Source organism: Cariama cristata, unplaced genomic scaffold, assembly GCF_000690535.1.
Source record: "Cariama cristata isolate BGI_N322 unplaced genomic scaffold, ASM69053v1 scaffold20887, whole genome shotgun sequence".
In the NCBI taxonomy this organism is placed as follows: Eukaryota; Metazoa; Chordata; class Aves; order Cariamiformes; family Cariamidae; genus Cariama; species Cariama cristata.
In genome coordinates this window covers 1-5350 of record NW_009626328.1, presented here as the reverse complement: position 1 = coordinate 5350, position 5350 = coordinate 1, and the positions used below count along the sequence as shown (strand labels likewise).

The 5350-nt window shown below is 41.0% G+C and overlaps 1 non-coding gene across 1 annotated transcript; it reads left to right on the top strand.

Moving 5' to 3' along the window:
- Positions 1–2327: 2327 nt before the first annotated feature.
- TRNAI-AAU lies at positions 2328–2401 on the top strand. The gene has a single exon. It is a non-coding gene; the product is annotated as a tRNA-Ile (tRNA).
- The last annotated feature ends 2949 nt before the right edge of the window (positions 2402–5350 follow it).

Here is a 5350-nt window from a genome sequence, read left to right as displayed (position 1 = left end):
GAAGGCTTTGAAAGAGCAAGGTACAGAATCTGATCTCCTGGGAATCACTCCTCTGTCTGATCCACAAGGCCATTCTTCCTCCTTGAGCCAACTACTTCAACGACTGATCTGAGTCACTGCAGATCACTTTTCCGAGAGGAAATCCACATTCTGGGCTTTGCTTGAACCGGGTTAAAAAAGGATACAGATGTTTCTGAATGGCAAATGGATACCAAGCAGGTTTAGAATTTGGGCAGACTTTGATCTGCAAGGGAAAAAGAGCACAGTGGAGGCAACAAGTCAAGTCATAGGCTTGTAAGTAGCAGTTTGGCAAACGTGGATTAAAGGGAATATCGGTTTATTGGTTTAAGTATCCTATATTCTTGTTGGAATATGCTTTTGTACTATCTAGAGCAAATATCCCTGCTTGTCATCCATCCAAATAAGTATACTTAATCTTTTATTAATAACTGCATTTCTTAAACCAGACATTGGCATTTCCATGGCTCCTGGATCCTAGACCGTTGTACATGTGCAGTCAGTACACAGCAGTGTTAATAGATTTTCCATAGTAATCCTTCTGTAGTTGCTCACTTCCCAGACACCTAAGGAAATGCAATGCACCAGCAGTACAGTGCAGACGCAACTGGTGGGAAATGCCAGGAAGCTGTTAGTAGGCAGTAGGGATCAGCTTACTAAACTGATCAGGAACTTTTGAACCTTACCATGCTGGGAAAAATATAGAAATAGACAGATTGACTTGTAAATAATTTCTTGTCTTATTTGCAGCCATAGAGAACATGCTTCCCTGTGTGCATATCCATGCAGCTAATTGATGCCTCCAGTAATTCCAGCCCCTGTAAAAAAAACCCCAAACTTCATGTTATCATTTCCTCATCTTACATGGTCAGGCCTCCTACTCAGGATACCTGCATCAGCACCTTTTTTTTTCTGCGCTGGTGTTGCTGACCAGCACCTTTTGACAGCTCGTGATAAAAAGCTAGTTACCACCAGGTGATGATAGGTTTTTTACTGACAAGCAGCATGTGTTTCCAGGCCGCCATGTGAGGAGTTTTGCATTGCTTTTAAACACAGTCCTTCTTAAAACTGGTTATGGATTTTCTGAAGTGACATTGTTCATTAGGAAAAGCTAATTCTTTGAAACCAGCCCTGCTAGTGAGAAAGAACAGGTTTTCATAAATTGACTCAGTAAAAGTCTGGGAAAAAATTGTGTGATTATGATATCTGAATTTAATGTGTTCAAAATAAAGCCTTCTTTCTCAACTGGAAAATCTTTTTGTTTCTAATATTTATGTTTTAAAAGGTTTAAAATATTCAGAAGCTGAAATGGAAAAACTGGGTTTAAAAATCAGCATAACAATATTTCAAATCTCCCCAGTTTTTTTTCCCTCGCAGATTATTTCCCACAGAATTTCCATTCACTCTTTTGTAAGCTGAGGGTCTTTCTGCCACTTCAGGAAGAAGAGGTACTTCAAAATTAGACCTTCACAGAAACAAAAAACGGCTTGAGACTCCTCTGTAAACTTTCTCTATTTTTTCACATCACTGATGCCTATCCAGATATTGCAAATCAGGCGCTCTTCTAAAGCGGTTCTTATTAGGGCCTTTGCCAATAACTTTGCCGATTTTCCAAACATCTGCTTGTGTTTAGCGTGGTTCATTTAAAATCACAGACATTGGCAAAATGAATACATTCCATCATGCCCTTTCCTGTAGATCACTTTGGTACTGTAGGTGTTATTCAGACTTTCTAGATCAAAGAAACAACCACTTCAGATTTCAGTTCCAGGGTCTGAAATGCTGCAAGAACGATCTGATCTATCTGTACAGTACTGTGCTATTTCTAGTTTCATTCCTGGATGATGAGGGCAAGTGAAGAGATATGTAAGCACTTAAAAGCATAAATTGAATTCGAACTTTGAGCACTGATGTTTAATACATTAGATAAAATATGCCTGGCATTGCTGTTGTCAAGCTCTGCATCCAGTAAATAACTTCTTTTATACTGACTGCATCAATACTGCAATGTACAGGGTCTCAGGTGGAGATGTGATACTTAGGACTCAGGCAGTCAATCAGAGCCTGCAGTAAGGGTCAGATTTAAACTGAACTGTTGCTGCATTGTCTAACTGCATGTGTTTCAGTATGTGCGCTTTTACAAAGGTGGACAAAGTAGAGGTATATATGCATAAAAATTGTTGCAAATGTCATTCGTTCATTAGAACATAGGACTGAGTGTTAAGCATCTCATCTCTAAAATGGGAATAATACTTCTTTGCCTGGGTAGGTATCAGTCTCCTGTTTGGTAATCAATAGCTGTTTCCATAGGCCAGTTAGCTCAGCTGGTTAGAGCATGGTGCTAATAACGCCAAGGTTGTGGGTTCAATCCCCATACGGGCCACAGGTTTTACTCTGTGCATTTTTGGGCACCACAATATAAAAGGGGTATAAAGCTACTAGAGAGCTTCCAAAGAAGGACCGCTAAGTTGGTGAAGGGTTTAGAGGGGAAGTTGTAGGAGGAGGATCTGAAGTCACTTGGTTTGTTCAGCCTGGAGAAGAAGAGACTGCGGGGAGACCTCATCTCCATCTATTGCTTCCTCATGAGGGGAAGCCGGAGGGGCAGGGTGCTGGTCTTCTTTCTGGTGACCAACAATAGGACTCAAGGGAATGGCATGAAGATGGGCCAGGGGAGGTTTAGGTTGGATATTAGGAAAGGGTTCTTCACCCAGAGGGTGGTCAAGCACTGAAATAAGCTCCCCGGGGAAGCAGTCACAGCGCCAACCTTGGTAGCATTAAAGAAGCATTTGGACACTGCCTTCAAACACATGGTGTGAATTTTGGGGTTGTCCTGTGCAGAGACAGGAGTTGGACTCGATAATCCTTGTAGATCCCTCCCAACTCAAGACATTCTATGATTCTATGATTCACTACAAAGTCACATTTTGGTGGTCTTTTGGCTCTAGGAAGGGTTAGCTAGTTAATAGCTATACTACTAACAAAGTATTTGGCCCTTTTAAAAACTGAACCCTTGATGCTGTAAAAACGAGGTCCACAGAGAAAGGAACAGTCTCTGCTGTTGCCAGCCCTTACTTTCTGGTTTCGTGACTTGACTTTGCACCTCAACTCTCTGCACATTAGTGTCCCTGATTGTGAGATAATGTAATGGTCCCTCAAGCTACAAAAACGCTTTAGCATCCCTAGACAAAAGGCACTGTGGAAGTACAAAAGAACTGTTTACATGAGTTAAAAAATAACTTTTAACCTTTGATCTTGAAGATCTGTTTCATGAGTGCACCATATGCTCAAAGTCCTGACAGCTTCAGCTTCACCTTTTTCCTGTGGATGCACTCTTTGACTTCACAGCCCTTATGCTTTTAGCTTGATGGCATCCGAGATGTTTCTTAGCAATCATATTCTGCCAGCAACACACATTCTTTGCTCCTCAGGATCTGGGAAATTTGCTGCATTCCTCTCTTTTCCACACTGCTCTTTGGAGAAGTTAACCTCTGAAGAAACTCAAGCAAACAAACAGAAATCCCACAAGCATAAGGGATTTACAGCATGTTGAAAATGCATAGGGGTGGAAAAACAACTCTGTAGTTGTCAGCTGAACCTGATCCAAACAATCTGATCAAAGATGATAACTCGACTTTGTTTTGTGCAAAAAGACCTTTGTTTATACATCAGGTGCACAACAAGGGGAAACCATTAGCACCATTAAAGTGGCTGGCCTGGAATAAGAAACATGGTGGCTAGAAGAGAGGATCAGCAGCCTGCAGAAGAAATTCAATTTTTATAGGGCTTCTAGTGACAAAGGAGGTGGTATGGAACGTGGAAGGTTTACTTCAGGGCAGATAATTTTGAACTGATATCTTGCTTCTAATATATGATTTAGGGGATGTTGTGCGGCGATGAAAGGGGCAGGAATAGGAACAGAGATGGCCATGAACACCTTACATATGCACCTGTATGGTGATTACATTGAAAGATTTTTTTAAAAAAGGAGACTGCTTGCACAAGCCAAAGAATCACAAAGAGAATGAAAACATGAGAAAGAAAGGAGACAAGACAGCAGCCTCGCACTGAAAACTGCGAACTGAGTCACTTGAAAGTACAGGACAAGGAGAGGAAGAGGCAGATTCTTTCCCTGCTTTCCTCATCTCTGCCTTTCCTGTCTAGCAGTCAACTAACAATCACATCGCCCAGCACTTTCTCATTCATAACTTGATCTCATATCTCAATGCATTCAACGCTCCTCTCTATTCCTTTCTCCCCTCCCTGGTCCCAACCTTCCTAAGCATGTAAAAGTAGCCATCCTCAGTTGTAGTAAATGTCCACTTAAGAAGGTAGCATACTGCCTCTGTAGGCCAGTGGTAAATGCTGAGGGAAGGAGTATAAGAGCAGTCCAGATGTTGTTCAATTCTCTCCCAGGTTCTAGAAATCCACCAGTTCAAGTCCTCTCCACAAGCCAGAGCAGTTCTGGGTGGAACTTTCTTTCATGAGATCGTCAAATCCCATTTTGAACCCATTCACACTTTTGGCCTCAGTGACATCCCTTGTCACTGAACCCCACCCATTTTGAACACATTCGTATTTTTGGCCTCAATGACATCCCTTGACACTGAACTCCACAATCTATGTGGAAAAGACATTCCATCCTTTGTTTGTTCAACACTTCTCCATAGTGGTGTTCTTCACTTGCCTCCCAAACCACTTCTTGTATTATGAGAAATGGCAAATTCCTTTTTTACTTTTTCCAGACTGTTCATGAATCTCCAGACCTCTATCATAACATGCCTCAACTGCCTCATCTCCAAAGTGAACAGCCTATGTAGTCTCTCCCTGTACACAAGCCAGTCCTGTCCACTGATTATTCTTACTCCTTTACTTTGTGACTCTTTTAAGTCCAGTATATCTTGTTTTCAGTGGGAAAGACCACAGCTGAGGACAGCATTCCAGATGTGGACATGTCAGGGTTTTAGTTATCCCATGGGATCTCCAAGTCTACTGAATTCAACAGGAAGCTGAAAGGCAAACAGATGGTAGCTGAATTGCAACCAGTTGTAATCACTGTAAGTCCTTTTGTACTATACAAGTACTTCTAAAAAACAAAGAATGAAATAAACAGAATTAAAAACCACCAAAGAAAGAAGGAAAAAAGTCCAATCACTACAAAATAACAAAATTTTTGCTGTCACCCAAAACAAACCAAGAGCAGAAAAATAAATGTGAAAGAAGTTACTAACACCAAGTTACAGTGCCAAATGTTGCCTTCTGCCTTACAAGATGATGGATGATGATCCTGTTTCAAACTTCAAGCAAAATAAATAATAAAATTAAAAATAAAATA